The sequence below is a fragment of the Hermetia illucens genome, chromosome 4, assembly GCF_905115235.1.
Source record: "Hermetia illucens chromosome 4, iHerIll2.2.curated.20191125, whole genome shotgun sequence".
NCBI lineage: Eukaryota > Metazoa > Arthropoda > Insecta > Diptera > Stratiomyidae > Hermetia > Hermetia illucens.
Window position 1 is genome coordinate 142363433 of NC_051852.1, and position 22914 is coordinate 142386346.

Sequence of the window (22914 nt, forward strand, 5' to 3'; positions counted from 1 at the left end):
AGACGAGATATGTGGAATCTAACAACGATACTCCTTTGACAACAAATTCCCATGTTTGGGTCCATTATACGTGCTGAACTTACTAATTAATTTCCACGAAAATTCCAGCCTTACGTTGAAGCTAATGCACTATTGCATCAAATTCGTCTAGAACGGTGACTAGATTTCCCCTAAAATATCGTAAGACGACTTTCGTTAAACAACCGAAATTAAACCTTCTTATCTTTTTCCAAAGAAACCCGACTGAACGAATTTTGCTCTTTGACTCATTTCCACACATAATGAATAAAAAATTGCAAATAGAACGATAAAATTATAAAAAATAAATGTCTCAATGACCAGCAACAAAGAAGCTTTTGAGAGCCGTTCAAATTAAAGTTTGATGAGAAAATTGAATCAATTTCCAAACTCCGTCAATATGACACGCTATACTCATAGCAAGCACAAAACAAGACAATTTCAAAGATTATAATACGAAATTCATTTTCCACATTAAATTCAATATTGTTTTCAATTTTCCTCGTTATTTGATTTCATCTCTTTATCCCCGGAACAGCGTTCTCCGCCTCCACCTTCCGAGAGCCAAAGTGTCGCGAGTATTTTTCAATGTTTCCCATGCAAGCACTTCAATCTTCACATTTGCATAGGATAAAGTGGAAACAACGGTGATAAAGAAAAATATACGAAAAGTTTTTTTCCAGGAGGCCACCAACAACAACGACAACCTGGATGACAACAATATGCGTTATTGTATTGTATACAAGATTTACCCTGCACCACCTCCACCTAAATATAAAGTTGCGAATTTATCTTATCGTTGCACAATATCGGATGTCATCTGGGAAGACAATAGATATTAGGGAATAAGAATGAGGTCCTGGGGACGAGAATTCAAGGGAAAATATGAAGACACTTGCGACGAATATGTTGCATGCAGAGTAGCAGGAAAAAGTTTTTTTGTAAAATGGAGGAGGAGATGGAAAAACAGCACATGAACGACTCTCACCTGAAATCTGAAAGTTGTGATTTGGCCGCTGGGGATTACATTGTGGCTTGAAATTTTTCGGTCACTTTTTCGAACTGTTAATCTATTTTGGGTGGAATAAGGTCCATGCAAGTATATTTCTCGAATAATCGGAGAAATCGGAGAAAATAAAATATTGCAATTCAAGTAAAATTACCCAGAGTCTATCCTTACATAGTATTACATTCCGGCTCCTAGATGTTAAGCATGCGTACCCACCTAGTAAACGCAAACCCGTGATTTTCTTATGATACGAAAACCGGTAATGTCAGATAATGTTTGGAAATGTGATATCACAGAAGTATTACATTATTATCATCACTTTTGCAATGCGGTGATGTTAAGTAACGCGGTAATGTCAAGTGATACTGTAGTGCTTGGTAATATTTCGATCGCGCTCTATGATGGTAATGTGATATGCCCTACCAATCTCTAATAAATAGCTCTGCCCCTGCTATGTGTGTAACCAAAACTATCATGTAATTTCCACAAGAAGTCAACCGCAAATAACCGGGCGAAAGCACATCTTCTGAAAATGCCCCTGCAGGCTATGTTTGAAGAACCTGATTTTCCTGGTGCTGGATAACCTCCTGTGAGGCTGTGTGAGAGATGAGACCTGAGGTTGATCGCCCTCTTTGGGTACGTTTTTATAGCCGTATCAACCGCTCCAAGTTTCAAATGCTAACGATCCTAAAGTAGGTCTTTTGCCGAAATAATCTGTTAGATGGCACGGCAATCATACGCACTATGCCTTACATGTGGTTGTCATTTCATGGTTCGACGTGACCAGGTATTATCAGTGGCAGCGTTCTTTAATTATTTAATCTTAAGAAGCGAGAAGCCACGATATTGTCCGTCGACCATACAACCAGAACTTGGTGAGAAACGGGGAGCAATCTATGTAGAATCTCACACTACTCACATCCAGATAATTCATGATGAAACTCCTGGATTCTTACGGGCGGATAACTGTCGCTCCCTCCACAATAAGGTGACTTAAATGGGACGAAATGCATGTTTTTAAGTAGCTCTCCAGGAATTCGCAAATAAAAGCGGTAATAGGTGTTGAGTTTTGTGTTAACGCAACTTGAATTTTTTTTGCAGCACAATACGAGCTTCATAAAAAAGAAAAGATTTACAGTCCACAACCAACGCTATCAAGAACAGGAATGAAAATGAAAGATATCAATTTGGGATCGAAATAATAGCAAAGATTATCGTGAATAATTAGATTGAATATTGTATTACTAGTAGGTGGTCAAAGGGCAGCAAAGGCATCAGGCCGGAACGCGGAGTGGTACCCACGATGAAAGCCGCAATAACTGCAGCTAACAGATGTCCTGGAGATGAAATTTTCTTCTATCTAGGGTCGAAAATCGCAACCGATAACAGCTACGACGATGAAATCCGTGCACGGTTGTTGGCAGCCAATAGACCCTATTTTAGCTTAGAAAAACTGTTCCTCTCGAAACATTCTTACCATGGGGTCAAAGCTCTTATTGTTCAAGACTATGATTTTGTTAGTCCTTTTGTATTCTTCGGAGACTTGGGTTCTTAGCGAGAAATATTGTGAACTTTTAGCCTCGATCGAGAGAAGAATCCTCCGTCTTAACAGGAGGCGGTGGACGGGTCATCTAATCCGTATGAATTGCGGTTGCTCGATTGACTCTTCAAAACATCGGAATCCAACCCATTAGTTTTGTTTCGCTCGAGGAACAGCACCAATTTCTAGGTGAACTGACGTAGTTTAACATGAAATCGGCGAACAATAGAGGAAAATGTATGTACGAGTGTATTTGAGTTGGTGATCTTATCTCTAATCTAATCTAATCTATCTAATTTTGGTTACAGAGATGGAATTTAGACTGTCAACCGCACACGGAAAGCTACTTCTGCTCCTCTGCTGTAAGTTAAATGCTCTGAGATAAGGTAGGTGTCCAATTCAACGAAAAGTAGCCAAAGGAGAAACTCCGCGCAATGACAGTGACATTTAAATTGGAATCTTGAGCAGACACTATCGTGTCGTGTCGTGTTACCTATAAATTACGCAGAATGTTTAATCTCTCTTTCGAAACATGTATCTTTTTTAAAAATCAATAAAACATTAAAAGTATTCTCTGTTCATCGGGAAAGGCGTCTAAAAAGGATAGAAGTCTATGATCTAGCACTTGCTACGGAATCGAGGGTCCTCGGAACGCTTAATTTCTCCAACTCATGCAGAATTCCAGCAATAGAAGCTGGATATTCTGGGTCTAAGCGAAGTCCTGTAGAAACCAGTTAAAACAACCTAAACGGAGGTTTTATCTGGAAGCATCTTTGAAAATGCACCTTTTCTAAAATCGATTGGGATTTTGTGGTAGTTTTGTTTTAACTGATATTGATATTCAAAAAAGGACGGAAGCTCTCTGAGTTTTTTGGAATTACACTTTCAAAACAGGTGGCGGTGCGCACAATTGATAGTTAAGATTCTTGCAGAATTTGTTGATAATCTTCTGGCGGTAAGACTCAGTTAGGTTCAATGAAGAAAATTCATCGACGCTGATTTGGATGCAAAATTATCAGCAGAATTGAACGAAGTTTAACTGGAGAAGAAGGCTCCGGCACTAGCGATAAGGACTGCTAATACTTGCTCGCAATAATTCCCATGTATCGGGATATCTAAAAGCAGCTAACATAATTTTTGTTAGGAACGGAGCTAACTCTGAGTCCATTATCGACCTGATGGCGAACCGGACCAATTGGAGGGATACTCTCTTTCACTTTTTTGATCCGTGACCTCTTCGCTTTGGGCTACAACCCAAAATTTAAAAAATTCAGACGACGATTCAGTGTAGATGCAACAAATGCGTTACAGAAGTGGTTCTGGGTGTTGTTCGTTCACTTATATTAATTCGGAAAATCGCAATGCGTACGAATTATATTCAGCTTAATAGACCACATGTAAATTCAGCCCTAAGCCGACCGAAGCTGAAGATTTTTATTAAGAATGGAAGGAGCCCTGAGCCCGGACCGGACCAATTTTTAGCTTCGGCCAGCTGACGCTAGAATTTGTATGTGGTAGGTTAAGTTGGATATAATTCGTACTCATTGCTTGTTTGTGAATTAATATAAGTGATCAAACAAACCCCTTCAATTACTTCGGTCACGCTCCTACCAGGGCAGAAGTAGAGGCAGCGTTTGATGAGTTATCCTCTGTCTTGGACGAAACCGTAGTTGTCTCAGCTAGCATAGTCCCGCTAGTTACGATAGGTATAATCATTCAATTCGATGGGAAACGGCCCAAAGGCCCACCAAACCAATGGCTGAGGCTGTTAGGTAGTGATTTGAGTGCATTTATAGTCAACCCGAACTAAGCCTATGACCGGGAAAGGTAAAAAATTGCACTGCTGAACGGAGCAAAGGCAAATCATCCTTTTAGTTATTCAAACATGTCACAACTACTCTAGGTCCTGTGAAGTTTATAGCGAAATGGGTCAGCATCTTTAGACAATTGTCTTTGGTATTTCATGACTGAAGAAAGGTCCCATATACCCGGTATACCTCCATAAATATATTAGACTTCGGGTATATAGCCAACTTGAGAGCGTTATTGTCTATACCACCAAACCTGGTGTTTAGTTCCTTCTCATTCAGTTGCAGAACTTTTCAGCAATTCTTTGCTCATTACTGCAGCTGCATCTTAGGTACTCTGACCGCACTCATTAAAAGAAGAATTGTAGTTAATTCTCTTTGGAATGTGAACATTTCGGCCTTGCAATAGATGCTGATCAGGTAGACATGGCCATAAAAATTCTGAAATTAAACAAAGTAGGGGATTATTATTATAACTTATCCCTGAAGTTCCTGTACGGTGAGGGTAATTGGGGGACGATTGAAGGTTACCGGATGTCTGGTGTAAAGGCATCATTCATTCTATCCACGAAAAAGCAGACTGAGACTTTGCGCCGAAAATTCCGATCGGCGAATATCAAGGTGCCTTCAAACTTGGGTATTCCACAGCAGATCAACTGCATATCCATTTGGTGCAGATTAGGATTTAAAATACGACAATTAACTCGTTAAGCAGTCAAACAAAGACGGACTGGCCTCCAAGGTTTTCAATTTAGCACTCGAGCATGTAGTCAGAAAGCTCCCCATAAAAAAATATTCCATTCTCAATCTTTTCTGAGTGGATATGTTGAGAGGGACGGAAGTATGCCAGTCAGAAAACACGAAGAAATTGCAGTCTACGTAGGACTAGAAATGTAATCTGGTGTAAGAAATTGGAGTACCCGGTCAAAGAGCTGAGACAGTTGAAACCAAATGATTAAGGAAACCAAGGCCCACTGTAGCGCTACGAACCTGATTACAACTTCATATGTAGGCTCTTTGCCATGCCTGAAGTAAAATTTTTGTTTCGTTGTGTAGCTGATTTGACCTTTCCGTGAGCTAAGCTCTTCCACTTCTTGGTAAGACTTATCTAGTCCACTATTTCACCGAAACTGAGAATTCCACTCATGCTTTGATGCACCTTGCCCAGAGGTATACCCGTGTACTATTTTGACTTAGACCAGCCGCCTTTTTGGGCATGTCAGACCCGAGTTTGCAGGAAAAACTAGTGAGTACGATGTATCTTGGAACTTCAACAGTGAAGAAACTGGACAAGCATAGTAGCTGTGTCAGTTCCTTAGCGATGCTATTTACTTCCTCCTAAGTTCAGTAGATTGCACGATGCCTGAAGATGACTTAACTCGGAGGGTAACACCGGATAACAATCCCTCAGGGTGATGCTATGATTCCTAAATAGGAGTTGAGTGCAGCGATGGTACTAGGATTGACAATCGAAAACGTAAGTTAACCCCTCTCTTTGACGGATGGTCTACTCTAATGCCAGAAAAATCACCTGACAAAAATAACTTAAGCGGGACACAAAATGCTTATTTGAGGATATGCATTGCATAGGTATTGTGGTTGTAGAGAACTTTAACTATCAGTTCTTCCTCCGTTCATTAATGTATTTCACCGGTTATTGAAGCCGGTGTATCGATCGATGCAACGAGAAAGGCGCATGTGAATTTCATTCCAAGCAGTAACCCTGGATTCGAAACGATTTTTATCCACTAAAACTACCCTTGATTCTCCCATATTCCGTGGAACGACTATAAAGTATTATATCACGGAGCAGAGTCAGCTCACTTAAGCGCTTTTCTCGCCTCCTTTGCTTTCCGCAGTTTGCTCTGGATAGATGTGACCATGTCGCAGCCCCCATCTTCGCACCGGATTTTCTGGTACCAGCACCTCTCCTAGAGTCTCCTTTGTATTCTTCCTTTCTTCCACAAATCGTGGACAGTGGAAAAATACGTGCTCTGGATTCTCTGGGACTTCATCGTAGTTTGGACAATAGGGTCAGGTATCCAATTAAAATTTGCACAAGTACGGGCGATATCCTCTATACCCTGTGAGAAACTGGGCAAAATGAACCGTGCCGTTTCTTCAAACAGTCCTTGATGGCAGGAAAGATCCTGTGTGGCCACAAATACTTTCCTGAGCATTTCCACCGCTCCTCCCAACTATTTAGAGATGTCTTCCCGTCGGCGTTCTCTGTTTGCGATAAAGGTGAGATAAACTTCACATTGTATATGTTCGTCATTTCATCTGTCAAAATGTAAATGAGCATCATTCACGAGATGATGAATACCGCATCATCTCAGACAATACAGCCTTGAGGCTGTTCTTCTGTAGACGGGTCTCAGTTTGTTAGCGTTAAATGTGACCTGCAGTGCCTATCCACAGACTGGAGTTGCGTAGAGCAGGATTGAATTCACTACCATACCCATAAGCAATCTTGAGTCATACCGTGACCCCCCTACTTTTGGCATTATTCTTGAATCCTTTGTCATAAGCATGATGCACGTGCTGCTTATAACTGAGCTTCACGTCTGTTAACGTTCCTAAGTTTTTGATGGCAGGGTTAATAAGGCTTGAAGAGCCTTCTATGCCACAAGAGGACCTTTGCAAAGAGTCTGTCGAGGATGGTCTCTGGATGGCACGTCCCATCTTAACGTATGGTTCTATCGTATTGTACGGTGGCAGGTGCTGTTCAAAAGGTATAATACAACGAAGCTAGGTAGGATTCAAAGAATCGCGTGTGCAGGTGCCACCGGGGCTCTGCAGTCCTGCCCGGCAAATGCTCTCAATGCACTCCTACACCCATTCTCCCTATACGCACACATTAAGTACATTGTAGCGTGCAGCGCTCTTAGACGGTGGGGAGCTTTCTACACATAGTGTATCCAAGTCTTACGATCTCCCAGGGTTCGCCAATGTATTCCAAGCGTATTGACGACGCTGCATTTCCATGGCTGGGGCATGATTCAAGTTTCAGGCGAAGCATATATATTCTGACTAACAGCTAAGCAGCCATTAAAGCCTTGTACTTAGTGGTGGCATTCTGCAGATGAGTGGGGCAGTGAAGAAATGCTTTGAACAGTTTGGACTGCAAGCTTAAAGTTACCCCACTCTGGGTTCTCGGCTTTAGGAACGTATAGGGGAATGAGCGGGGTGACGTACTGGCCAGACGGGGCTCTGCTTTTGACAGTCCTTTGGCGGGCGCGGTTTGTGTTCCGCTGGCGATTGCTAAGGGTGGAATATATTCACACTACTAAACAGCCGCGTACTTCAGATGGCGATGGCTCATCACAAGTCCCAAGTCAACGAACTTGTGGCCCGCCTATAACGAAATACAATCGCTAGGGTTCTTTTGCCAATGTATCCAAAATTGCGGTGGTCTACACGGAGCACTATCCTATAAGGGACCTTGTCGCCAGACATTGCATACCCTACAAGGCGCATTGTCGAAGCTGCGGAGAGGAAGAAGAACTCTCAGGCGCCCTTTGCGATTGCCCAACTCTACCTAGAGACAGGTCGTGAATATTGGGTCAACCATTCAGAGAGATTTCTTGCTGGAGGATGGAAGAGCTACTTTCCTTAGTGAATGCTATGGCTGGCTCTGAAGATCTGAGCCGGCTGGATTCTCCCGTGTTGCTCTTATCACAACAGCCTTGGTGTTACGAGTTTGTGGCATCAAAATGGGGCACCTCAGTTCTAATTGGGCTTTTTGGAACGACCGTCGATCTTTGCCTACCATTTTCAATTGAAGCAAAAGCAGCAGGCTTTACACACCTTGGCAGGGAGGATTATGAGAGGCGGTAGTCAAGTTGATTCTTCCGGTTAACAGAATATCTCTCTAGCTCGGGTAACCTTATATGTTTATTTTACGCATCGAGATCGTACTGAACACGAAGCTCATCTCTATTCTATCGGACGAAGTAGAGGATGAGTTTGTTTCTTTTCTAGCCGACATTTGCCTTGGATAACCTTTCTCGGCAATACCGGAACGTGAAGTTATGGATATGCTGTTCAAAGGACTACATAAATTTTAGTATAACACGTATTATAAACCTCACTTGAAAGTTGAGGCAGATGATGAAGAAAATCTACCAACGTTAGGCAGATGGAGGAACACCACTTAGCTCCCATTCAATGACCCGCTTGGGGACGAACTTGTTCGCAATGTTACTTTGTGAGTAGTCAATAGCCCTACCAGTCGGTCAGTGCAATTTCTTTGCTGACTGGTAGACTCGAGCAATTTCGAAACAGCTTCTAATTGGGGCTAAATTTCTATGCCTCTGATTCATCGGCAAAAGGATGAAACTGAATTAAGGTGATCGAGAAGAGGATCTTTCTCGCTATGGAAAGCTTGATATGACAGCCCGCCTATAAACTTGCATCCGCCTTCTGTGCTTTTTAAGACCATATGTAGTAATAACCCTAACTTTCCCCAAGTCCAGTAACTTGAACGCTGAACTGAGGCCGATTATAGACTTCTTCGTTAGCCTTACAGTTTAAATTGCTCCACCAATGCCGCAGATGTGGCCTAGTCAAGGCTTTATGTTTGATACAGATCCCATGTTTTTGCGGACGCACTGCGGTACCCTCTCCCCAAATGTATTTTTTACTTGGTCGCGCAACCCTTCAGCCTTAAGCTCGTTGTACCTTTCCATCTTCAAGATGAAATACCTTTTTCGCTATTCCCGATCTTGCTGACATGTCTCCCCAATTCTTTGAATCTGAGTGTAGTTTTCAGCATTGACTATATCTGTCCGTGCTTGAGATAGCAATTATCTAAGGGGAATAACATGGTTTTCGTTTTCCTTTCTGTACTTTTCTTCTTTTTCTTATCTGAGCATCATGCACTTTTCATTTGGATGTTGGCATCTGCATTTTGAGTACTATTTTGTCACTTGCCAACGTTTGCGCAGTCGTTTCAACAGTTGGGGACACTCTCGTTGGTTTGCTAGATAATTATTAGTACCTTATCTTTTTACGACTTGTTGGACAGAAACCTGATGCTTCTAACCATATTCTTCATTTTTTGGTGTACATTATGTTTGTCCTTGATAAACGAAGACAGGTCGAGGCATATTGCCCTTAATCTTTGACCAATTAACCATTTTGATTCCAAGCCGGGCGTAGGACGACCCTTTTAGTCAGGCTCAACTCTTTTAATCTTCTCCTTTCGAATGTTCGTACATTTAATGATGAGCTTCTCCTAAATCGACCCTGTTCTCGCTCCTAAAATTGGTCCAGTGGCTATCTTGGCTCCGCTATGTGGTATGAGGGACCGATGTGGGCATACGTTTTGAGAAACTGCAAGGTGGGGAAACTAGAAGAGGGTCGCTATCAATTAGTGCGCGTTCTTTCAACTAACCCGGAAGCATACAAAAATAGGGATGTGAACGAAAGAGCTATATAAATTGGGTTCGAAACAAAGTCAACTTTGTTGGCTAAAAATTGAAAAATCCACTTCGAAAAATTTTCCTTATTAAAAGAATATTTGGGAACAAAGCAGCTATTGTCCCGAATTTTCACATTTCCCAAAGCTGATTCAAAATTTATGACTGTTACTCTATATTTATTCTCTACTGTCAAAACACAACAACTCGTCGCTCTCAAGCTACGCCACCTTAGGCAACAAAAACTTGGATCCATCTTGCTCCATCCAAACAAATCATCAGTTCCGCCATTATACATATCTTTGTATCTCTCCTGAGACAAAAACGTTCTGCAACAAAGACATCTTACTGCTGGAAGCGTTCCTGCTTTTACTCTGCTCCAGGACTTTCATTCCTTGCGACTAAACATGAATGACTTTATCGAATTTTCCGCTGAATATCGCTGTCGTGTCTACATCTGATGGCGGCATAGGGAACGGGGAGGCGGAAAAATCAAAAATAATAGTGAACAAATTGTGGGTATTGTAGTGCGTGCAATCGGGTGTAAGTATTTAATTGTTTCCCGATTTGCTGAGGACAAGCGGGAATATCGCATTAATGAATCTCTTGACGCTATCAGGGCTTTTGTGATGGATTCTGCGAGCCACGAGATAGATGGAATCTTCCTTCTTGAATTGCTTCACTGGTTTGAATCTTTCCTGGTTCTATGGAAATGGGAATTTCGGAGGGAATTCTCGTTTCCTGGAATATCCTGCAATCTTTAATTTTTCATGTCATTACCGTTGACAGCACACAATCACTGGGAATAATATGATTCATCACCCGGAATCATTTTGATCGTATTGAAGTATTTAAGTGAGTCTGGGACGGGACGAGTTCCAGGAGTTCAAATAAGGAAAGAAATATTCCGAAGTAATTCTTCCTTGCAGGGGTGGTTTCAGATGATATTTTCCATATTCTGAGCGTTTGGTTCCGATACTTTTTGTTCCATGCAAGACTGATGACAGGAGTGATTTATACCCTTGGAATTGAAGCTGGAAATATTCATCGAATGAACAGCGACATAGTGAATTGGATTTTGCATTTTCGATTTAGATTTTTCGGTTCAAACACCATTTCAAATAAAATCTTAAATAAACTTGACTTAACTTTAGATTGAAAGGACGTCATTTATCATATTTCACTATTAAGCCTCGTTTTTCGATCGAGTGTATCTTGGCTCCAAGGAAGTTTTATTAGAATGAGTCGATCTCTGCGTACTTTCGAGGAACCATATTTCAGCACAATTTTCAATTTCAAACATTTTGCTGGATGAAGTCTCTGATACTTTTCCCAGAAGCTAGGCCTCCCTACTTTGGCAAACAACATTCATAATCACAACAAAGGCGGGTCACCCTTAACATTTCCGAAAGGACCATTCAATTTCCTTTTGAATGAATTTGTTATCGAGGTCGCGTTACATATTTACAGCCTTCGCGATTTTATCATGACGACATTATCCTCATCGATATGGTGTACGGCTCCTCATCATCCATTTTTCGATGGTATTCTTATCGCCTGCCGGCCGCCCGTCATCTTACGACTTTATCTTAAATCATGTAAGAGAATACTCCCCCCGTTCGGAGTTTCGCTCGTAAAAAGCGTCCGGGGATAATTCTAAAACGACGGGAATTTGTAATTTGCTGGCAGGCGAGTTGGTGGAGTGGAGTTGCATCTTCTAGGGCACTACCGACTAGTAGTTGGCACTTTGACTCCCGAAATGAAGATTTTTTAGGGAGAAGGGTGTGAGTAGGATGCGGCACAGAAGCTGCCGATTTTCGCTAATGAAAAAGGGAATTCAGTGATGCTCATCGGATTTGAAAGGAACAAATGGAAATAAATTGGAGAAAATGAATAAATTTATGGCTCATGGAAAATCAGGAATGGATTCTGAGATGGGTGTAGTGATGAATATTCGGGAAGGCATTTAATGTTGGCATCTGAAGATCCAATTTCAAATACATATTTCTTTGAAAATAATTACTTTGAATAATTTAAGTTAAATGAAGCAAGAGGAATGGAGGACTAGGCATTTGTGAATCACAAAAGAGGATTTTGATCAAGCCGTTCTTGTTTTTTGCAGAATATCTTGAATATGTCTGACATTCTGAAATGTCCTTTATTTCCTAGAGGAAAGTAACACATTTCAATAGGCTATGTCATCTAGTCTACTGAAATTTGTGTTGTTAGGGTGGTTGAACTGAACGTTGGGGTTGAATTTTGGAAAGGGTTGAAACATATTCATGGCGGTAAGGGCTTATATACACTTGCGATTAATCACGTAGGTGACTCGACGCGCGGCCAGGTATTTTTTCACTGGTATGCACTACACACTACCCCTCTCAAAGTGGGTTTTTTATGTCATCATGGTAAAGTTTGAATTCTCAACCCTACCTCGGGAAGAAGAGAGGATGAGAAGGATATGAAGAAGAAGGAAGAAGGTCCGCCTTTTTAATCCTTTTGAAGAATTGTAGCGGTCCTCCCATTTCAAAATATTATGGCACCTCAAAGTGGGGCTACATTCAAGTCAAAACGGTTGGGTTTAACTTTCAACCCCGAATCCGCCAGAGTAAAGGAGGGAATTAAGAGAGAAGCGGGAGATCTCCTCTCTCTAGTTCGGTTGGAAAATCGTGGTGGTCGCCCCCTTAAAAAGTTATGGCGTTTGGAAGGGGGGGCAGGGTTGATATCGATATGCATCACTAATCAATATAGTACAGGTAAAACAACCTGTCCTTTAACTGTAAGCGTTTTTGATATGGCGACGATATATAATGACAACGCTCTCTTCATTCATGTATCGATTGTGCATTGTTCAGCAATGTAATCGCATTATTCGCGATTGGGCAAACACCAGCTGCATTTAGCGGTTCGCCGGGATGATCAATCGCCAAGGCAGTTAACCGCAAGCGCGTATGACCCTAAACCGGCTTACAAAAAACGCCGCCCATTTCAATTCCGGCTAGCCCTAGCACCCAACCGCGTTTAGCGGTTCGCAGCTGCGGCAAACGTCAGTCATTTCAATCGTGTCCCACGACTCGCCGCGGCGGTCTACTTCAAGTGCAAATAAGCACTAGCTAGGATTTTGCGTTCCTGTTTTTAATTTTACCTCAGCGATTATGACAGGATAAACGAATGACTTGACAGACGATCTGAAGATGCGTTTCATTGAAGGTTTGATAGTCACATTTCTAAAATGACTGAGAAAAAGACACAATTGAATTTTCAGATAAGAAAACTGTAAGTAAACTGTAGTGTTCTGAAAGATATTAGTGTTCAACAAGGGTCGAACTCTAATTTGGACGTCAGTATATGCATTTTACCCCTAACTGGTAGATCAGGGTGTCCGCTATTCGAACTTCGCCACAGGTAAACCAAAGCCGATTTAGGAAAGGGAGAGCGGAGAGTTTTTTGTCGTCTCCGTGGGTTAGGTAAACTGGATCCGTGATAATGGCATTTACTATTAAGCCGGGTAGTCCGTACTCTGCTTACATAGTACCTACCCTGTGAGCTGTGAGGTTCGGGGTTCACTTAAAGTAAAGATCAACCAAAAATATGAAAAGATTCAAGGACCAGACCCTATTAATCTCGAATCCTTTTTATAGTTTAGGAAAAGCTAGGAGCCTTCGAAATCGAGCTAATCTTTCGGCGTTTGTTTTTGATACGCTTTATGATTGGATTCTGACACATCCGGATGCTTCTCGAAGTTGATGTTCATGCCCTCCAGGATGCTCGCGCAGATAACACTCTCCTCCTTTTTGCGGAACTGTGCCATTGTACTCTGGTAAGTCTCATCGAAATATGTTTGAATACGGTGTCGGATTGATACTTATCGCATCTGCTAGGCGTTCTCATTTCCTTTGGACCGGTATTAGCTACAATATTATCTGTGAAATTCAAGAATAACGTGCAACGATTAACTGAGACTTCTGTTGCAGGGGAGAATGAGGCTTTCTGTGAGCAACTTAATGCAACCCAGAAAAGATTCTTAAAAGAGGCATTGTGGTCGTGATGGGTTGTTTGAATGCCAAAGTGGGTACTGGTAACACTTTGTTCGAACATGTGATGTTTGCGGTTTTCTATAGTTTCCATCACCCCGTCATTGATTGCAGACTGTTCGAGTACACCTCAAGCGAAGGGGTGGATTGGCGTACGCTACAGGCAATGGTCGATGTGTTGAATAGAAGGCGAACATGACAGTGGATAGGTCACACTTCGCTGGCTATCTTATGTAATGAGGTGCACTATATCAGAATAACCTTTGGTATATAAGCTGCACGCCATGGTTTTCGTTGAGATTTGATATATCAGAATACAAATGTAATTGAAACTTATTTGTAATAAATATTGCACAGAGCTGTAACATCATCATCAACGGCGCAACAACCGGTATCCAGTCTATGCCAGCCTTGGTAAGGAACTCCAGATATCTCCGTTTTGCGCCGAGGTGCGCTCTATCTTAGGCAGGGTCTGCCTCGTCTTCTTTTTCTACCATAGATGTTGCCCTTATAGACTTTCCGGGCGGGATCATCCTCATCCATACGGATTAAGTGACCCGTCCACCGTAACCTATTGAGTCGGATTTTATCCACAACCGGACCGTCATGGTATCGCTCATAGATTTCGTCATTGTGTAGGCTACGAATTCGTCCATCCTCATGTAGGAGGCCAAAAATTCTTCGGAGGATTCTTCTCTCGAACGCGGCCAAGAGTTCGCTATTTTTCTTGCTAAGAACCCAAGTTTCCGAGGAATACATGAGGACTGGCAAGATCATAGTCTTGTACAGTAAGAGCTTTGACCCTATGGTGAGACGTTTCGAGCGGAACATGGGTGGTTCTTCCCATGATGTAGGTGTCGGCAGCATAGGCCAGTAGTTGGGTGGACTTAAACAGGATCGTACCCTTCGCATTTACAGAAGCATCACCAATCATTTTTTCAATAGTCAGGTTAAAAACGACGCATGATAAGTCTCGAGAGTGATCCCGCTGCTTTTATCTGGCCTCGCACATTGTTCTGGGTCAGGCTAGTCAGTCTTATCAATTTCGTCGGGATATCGAATTCTTTCATGTAGTTTTACCCTGCTTATGCTATTATTCGCGGCCTTAAAAGCGATGAAAATATGGTGCAACTGATGTCCACATTCTAACAGTGTTTCCACCGCTTGCCGCATAGGGAATATCTGATTTGTTGCTGATTTGTCTGGAGTGAAGCCCCTTTGGTATGGGCCAATGATGTTCTGGTCGTATAGGGCTCTCCGACCTAGCAAGATAGCGGAGAATATCTTATAGATGGTACTCAGCAACATGATGCCTCTATAATTATTTTTATGTATTGGACAGATTATACCTTGTCGTCAGGTATTGATTCCCTGCCGCACACCTTGAGCGTCAGTTGATAAATCCCTTGATGCAGCTGGTCGCCTCCAAATTTAACTAATTCGGCTGAAATTCGATCGGAACCTGGCGAGTTAAGATTTTCAAGCCAATGAATATGATAACATTCTTCAGGTGATTGTTAAGAACATTTGTTGATGCGTCATTTCTAGGGTCTCTGTTGACTGCGGTTATTACGGCGTCCATTTCCTCTTTATAGGTGTTGCGGATGGCTGTGGTGTGAATGGCTTTAGCGTTAACTCGCACCTGATTGTCAGAGGGGATTCTAGGTGAGAGATAATAAGAGATAGTGCTAGATAGTGGCGGAGTATATATCGCCGCCCCCTATATGTTCTGACATTCATCAAGGCTGAGAAATGACGGCGTTCAATCAACACATGGAGAGGCCCATGTATGCTTATGGACAAATTTCCGTGCAAATCAGGTACTTCCAACAACGATTTCCTGTGACACTGTATTTGAAAAATCGTTATCATTTGCATTTTTATGTAAGCTATGGGAGCCAATGTATCGTATGAATACGGGCTCTGCCCCTACTTAACTGTTGGAATCTCCAAGTAAGATTTTGATATCATACTTGGAACACGCTTAGAGGGTTCGTTCTGTTGCCTCGTAGAAGTTATCCTTCTCCGACTCTGCAGTATCCTCTGTAGAGACGTGAACGTTAATGGGGCTTATGTTTCTAACCTCGCAAACGCAGAGTGCATAGCCGTTCGCTTATATGTTCAAAGCTGATGACAGGAGATTTCCTTTTTTGGCTGACTAAGAAACCTACTCCGAACACATGATTTACTGAATGGTCGCTATAATATAATATATGGTGTAGTGGCTGGCTCCAGTAAACCGGTCAAAGGTATCTCCTGCAATGTTATTACATCAGCTCTATATTGTGACAAGGTATCGGCTAGCTGCTCAATCTCTGCACAGGGAACGCACTTTCTATGAGAAAATGCGCAAATCGTTATTCCGTTGTCGTTGTCGGGTTCATTGCTGTAGACTCCGTCCTTTAGGCTCCTTCTGTGGTTTCGTAACATCGGTTTTCCGTGTAGAGTTATCAGCCCTACCCAGCCCCCAACCTGGAGGGCCAGTTGATACAATTTGTCCCGTTTTTAGGTGCGAGAGACTCGCCTTCATCCTTCTCCGTCTGCAGCTTTTCCGTAAGAAAGGGCTCTCAGCAATCACCGTGTGGAAGTGGAGATAGGGTTAGGGTAGCGAGTTCTTTGAAGCATGTCAGCAGGACTACTGCTAAAACTTACGGGAATTGAATCAAGACTGGGAGTCTCGACGCAAAATTCACAAACTGCATATTATCTTATATCTTCACCTCCTTCTTAAGCCTTTGCCTGCGTAACGGAGTTGGCTTGTCTTAATCGAGTTTGCTGCTTCTCTTGGTCATCAGCTTAGTACGGGCGTTTTTCATCGACTTGGATGTTGAGATTAATCTTAACTAGGGAATTATCGTTAGAGCAGATAACATGATCATACCATCTGAGACGGTTTACCTGCAAGGTCTTCATACTGTGTGCATTGCCATGTCGGCTATGGATGATCTCATTTCAGTCAAGTCCATAGCGCGCATTGCCACTAATGCAATGCTATACCTTCACCTCCCTTTGGTAGCCAGCCAGAACTAAAAACTATGAAGTGTGGCACATTAGGATTTGAGGCTTTCGTCTACACATCGTCGTTCAGACTCTGCAGATCATTTTGGAGTTTGGCCTTTAGAAAGTTATTGTTGCAACCACCTCGGTTCACCGACCGCGTCCTCGAAATCCAAGTAGTGATGCGCTGTCTGCGTCTATAGGCAGGGGAAGAGCTTTCGGGGTTTTCCCATCAGTCTTTGTCTTTCGACATTGTTGACACGTCGACCGCAAAGAACGGCAGGAGCAATTTCGTAATGCCATTCGTCATTGACTGATAGCGTTAATTGGCGAGAGTATAAACGCTCAGTTCTCGGCAGGTCGCTGACACTAACTGCTACACTCGCGGTATAGTATAGTAGGGTAGGTCATCAAAAATCCTGTTTTTTTTCAGATTGATCCTCAGACAATCTTGCATGATACAATCATTCCACTTTGGGACAAGCTGTTCGAGACCAGGTTTGTTGTGAGACGCTAGGAATAGATCATCTATTTAGAGGAATATGTAGGGGAGTGGACGTGGGTTGCCTTCCATGTGGCAATGTCCATACCAAGAACAAAGAGGATTGGTACGATGAGCGCGTACAAAGGTGCTAAGTATGGCACACGGTCAAACGCCTTTTCTGGATTCAGTAATACAATGTAGAGAAGGCAATCCTTTTCCGCAATAGTATCGCAGGTTTTGACAAACTTGGCTATTGACGTTTGCCAAGAACGCATTCAATACCTTTATGGTATGGGACATCAACCGGATCGGTCGGTAACTGTCCCATAGCATGAAGACTTTGCAAAGCATTCTTGCCAACCTTATTCACAAAAATCACGCATGAAAGATGAAGGTTTTCTATAAACAAAGCATTGGTTTTGTGGTGAATTCGCATTATGAGTGAGACGGTTTAATTGTAATACGTTATATTGTTGCGGCTTCCTGCTAATTAGGATCGAATTAAGGGGCTGTGTTCAGAGGCAGGGAAGTTCAAAAATGTAGCTCCTTTCGGCTGAAAAGTAGGCATCTGTCATAAGCGGTGGAAGTAAATTTGCGAAAGAGTTCATTATAACCTCCAAAATATCCTTGAATCAATTTTATTTCCTTCCCTAATAAATTAAAATTTCACCCAAGTGGAAGAAGTTAATCATATTTTCTTAGTCACGAATTAAAAATTTGGAAACACATCTACACCGTCATATGGATAATTTGTCTAATCCCATTTGCGATGGTTCATTACCAAGTGTGATATATTCTCGCCTAGCACGTCCCCCTTGTTGTGGTCGTGACATTAATTGAGCACAAATTTTCTATTTACCCATCAAGCACGTGTCTTGAAACCACTCGTTCGCAATAAGACACATTTGATAATAACCATTAGATCGCATGACAGACGGCAGCGACGTCAGCCTTCGACAAGGGGCGAAAACATAAACGTAAAATACAGCTCCTGCCGCCATACAAGACAATCTATATTAAACATCCTTTACCCTTCTTTCTTAGCTACATGATTGCGGTGATTGTCTGGCATCTGCAACATCCTCATCCCCGTTAAGTTACTACATCGCTATCGGCACAACATATAATAAAGTCTAATGATTATGAATGGTAATTAAGGAGAGTGTGTGCTCGAAGGAGCATTTTAATATCCCTAAATCCGAACGGACTCTTTTCAAAATACCTTCGCGCTTTCAAAATAGACGTGCAAAGTGGAACGATATCATTCCTGTTGGGATTCCTGTGTTGTATCTTGACTTGGTTTTGATTTCCTATTTGAGCATGTCGGATACTTGTCGGACTTGCTTCACATATGGCGCGTCCTCGGGGATGGAGATGGTTTTACACGAAAGTCAGTCCATTGAAATGTCTTCACATACGGATCCCACTGGAATAATTTTCCGGAAAGCTTCGCCTTTTGAAAGCGGAATACCGTGGTAGGCTTTTGCACAATTTTGGGTTATGCGAAGGAAGAACATTACGCCAGATAGAATGTCTAGTCCAATCGTTCAGTCTGCAAAGGGTGGCTTATAGGCGAAGAGGTTCAGCGGAACATGGAGTTATCGTGCATATGGAGTATGTTATCCTTAATCGTTTGTCATCTACTTTTGGCGAACTGATTATCAATGGGGATTATCTTTACGTTTTTATACTTTTTAGTACGCTCCCTCAAGTTGAAATTAGTCACACGCTTTAGGGGTAGAAACCAGATAAACTCCAGGCGAAAACTAACATTAAAATTTTTCAGTTACGAGCATGCATATACATTGACATCCTCGTGTGCTTAGAACCCTTATATGTAAAAACCCTGGTCGCCACCTTCACCTCTACGACGGCCATCATCATCATTATCGGAGAATCTACAGAGCAGAGGGTTGATTGCAAAGAGGACCCTCATTTTCTTAACTTTTTGTTATGTTACTGGAAACATTTTCAACTTGCGCAAATTACTTCCCGTTTGCCTTGAACACGTTTCGTCTGCCCTTGTGCGTCCTTGCTCTCCGCAGTCCGAGTTTAGGATACCCTGGATTAGCCACTACATTATGTGGAACCAACCGCGTCCTAGAGGTCGGCACATACCATAGAGTACATACAAGGATATGCAAGAATGGTTTAATGTGGTTTTTATGGAAATGCAATAGGAACTGCTGCAGTTCTTAAATCGACTTTAAGTATGTAGTGAATTTATGTTTAGCACTTTTAATTCAGTCTATTCAGAATTTATATGCACCGTTACCGGTTGAGCGTTACCATAAATGTTGCGGGATTATAGGGAAAGCACTTTTAATGAAATTAATATCGGCTTGGATGAGCATGTGTGATGCAAGTGGTGGCTATTTTGAGGATGTTATGTGTGATGAGTTGATGATAGTTGGATGATGGGTGGTCCTGGACGAAATTACAGGTTTGCGGAGGAATTTTCAGTATATTCTTTTCAGGAATCAGGAACGAATGTATTTGTTAAAAAGCTAATAGAACGAACAAATTTATGAAGAAGTTTGTATCGAAGCCAAAAACTGACCTAGGAATTTTGTCGTTTATTACGTGAACATCTGCTCTTCATAAACAGAGGAGAACTGAAAACACTTGTTTAGAATGTTATCTAGAAAAGTATAGTCGCAAGCAGGGTTCCGCGTCCTCCGTTAGATTTGCAACGAAATCGAAATGTCAAGGTTTTGGGGTGTGGCGAATTGACGCGAAAGAGGCAACCTTGACCAACAGTAACTTTGCTAATAATACCAGGAATCGATGCTTCGGAAAGAATTAATTGAGACCCTTTCATTAGGCTTACATGCCTATATTTAGGGAAAACGAAATTTTGGACCCTTCTTTTGCATGAACTTGGTGTAATATACTGTCGTACAGTGCATGCGCGGAGATTCAGAGACTGGGAATTCTACCATTCTACCATTCAGTTTCCCAGATATACAATATTGCAGCGGGTGGTCCACAGAGTCTGCTCTTGGTCCACAGATGACTCCGTCGGATTCACGCATGACTCTTGACTTGAAGATTTCGGGCTGAAACTTGCCGAGCATAAACCTGTACTACTCACAGATTTGCATTAGATAGACATCAGACAGTTTCAGGCAACATGTGCACATATATGATATTATAGGTTGCATGGCAAGCAGCAAACGCACAGGTTTACCCCGGGTTACGTGAAACAATGGCGAGGTGAGTTATGATTTGACGCAGTGGGTACAAAAAGAGAAAATGTTTTCTCCACTTCCCGAAGATTCGAAAGTTCAAGGACAAACCTCGAGACCGATCTAAAGTCCCGTGCAACGGTGGAAAATCCGTAAATGCAACAGTAAAACAGATGCAACAGCGACTCAAACAAACAGAAGCTGAACGAAGGTATAGAAGAGAAGCTACTGCAAAGAACGCCGCGCAAAGCAGTACGTTAATACCTGCTTCATCTAAGGTAAACGGTTAAGAATTGAATAGCTCCACGAAGGAATATTGAAACAGTGGTTCCGTGGGAAGAGTTTTAAGAAAATGGGAGGTCTTGAAAGGTCCTCGGTTAGGATAGGATAGGATTTCCCCCAACAAAAAAAACTGACAGACAAACAGCTGGGCAGATGGGAAGGCCTATACGTAGGGCTAGATCCCCAGTCAGGTGCGCTCTTTTCGTGCGGAAAAGGAAATGTGTCTAAACATTCACTTGCGCTTATTCGGTGATGAAATGTCATCCAACCTGTTGCCTTTTATGATTCTGAGTATTGGCTGACTAAAAAAGACAATGAACTGCGTCTTGCGGTAATGGAGACGAAGATGATGCGTTGGACTAATGGTGTGACACGTTTTGATTACATACGAAATGAGGGTATCCGCGATCGTTATGGGGTTGCACCGATCCTGGAAAAATTGCGAGAGAGGTATCGTCACGCAAGAAGAAGAAGAAGACTGTTTATGCGCGGGTCAAGTAGGTGGGAGAAAAACACTCATCCTGCAACAAAGGAGCTACAGAAGGGATATTTACCACAAGAAATCAATATGGAAGAAAAAGGAGATTGAAGCTTCCGGTGCACGACCTCGAAACCCTAGCGGAGGGCACTTTTAGGGGACGCTGAACAATCCTGCGATCTTCCTCGATACTGAAGCTGGTGAAAGGTGGAAGTCAGGGAACTCCGGAATGGAAAAGGGAAGTAAAGACGATAAAGTTACGACGAAGGAGCATATCCGTCCTAGAAAAAGGATTCGGACCTCTCGGTTTGCCAGATCGTTTGTCGACTCAGAGAGCAGGTGTTTGAGGAGCATATAATGGATTTATGTACGTGCGGCGGCGACAGGTCAAATTGGTGTAGAAAATATACTGGAGAAAATTACATACTAAAATTTTGTTTAAGAATTGAGGGATTCCTAAGTCTGCCATCAAGTCTGCCATGCACCTAACGGTGAACCGAACCAGTTGGAAAGCATCATGCTTTCGCGGTTGACGTCCACGGAACCCTTTGGGTTTTGGGCAAGCACTCAAGTTGGAAAATTTATGACTTGTGGTTTCATCCAGGGCAGAGGCAACTCATCAGATACTGCCTCACCTCTGCCCTGGGAGGAGCGTGGCCGAAGTGGTCACAAGATGGTATTTGTCCCCTTCTTATTAATTAAAAAACACGTCATGTGTATGAATGATAACGAACACAAATCCGCCTTGTGAAATCACATACTCACGGATTGTAAAGCTGCTTAAAAATATTAGCTTTACAAAGGACGTCGACTGTCCTGTTACAGGCAGCATAGATGCAGTATTTAGGAGAGTTCTAGATGAACTGAAATGAGGTTGTTACAGATCAACCTCAATTATTGTGAGGCAGCGAATGACCTACTTTTTCAGACCATATATAAGGAGGAATTCAAAGTGGCCACAACCATCGAGCCTTATAGCAGCGAAAGCAGTCGGGCTGAAACCAAAGATGTAGGCAAGGTGGCAAGATGGCTTGTAGTTGGGTATTAAGATTCAGCCATTCAAGAAATCATAGAGTTTTGGTAGTCGAATTTTGGCAGTGACATTTACAGTAAGTATGTTAGTGTCATAAACTACGATGAAGGAACAATATGTGGGAAGTGTACACTTTTCAAGGGACAGGCTCTTGTCGATTTGGCACTTATGAGTACCACATTATCGAGGAAAAGTTCTGGTTTGTCAGTTAGTACTATGCTCGTCGCAACTATCAAATTCTAGATTCAAAATGTGCTTTGCAATTCCCGGGGATGATGTGCTGGAGATAAGGTTTGGATCAGGAAAGCTGTGGGGGGGGGGGGGGCAGAATTCAAAGAACTGTTGGGACAACATGACTTCAATGGTGCGAAATAAGAAAAGGTAACACAAGAACCTAAATGCAACACAGTACCAGCGTGATGGTGAATCCACATCAATAGGTGATTAAATTATTCACGGAACAATATAACCACGGAGTTACGGGCTGCAAGATGTTGAGCAAGAAGGCTCTACCAGCGATCCAAGGGAAGATCAAACGGGAATGCTTGAAGAAATTTTACGTGGAAGAAGATCTATGTCTCCGGTAAAGAGCATATAAGGTTTTCATGAAGAAGCTGAGC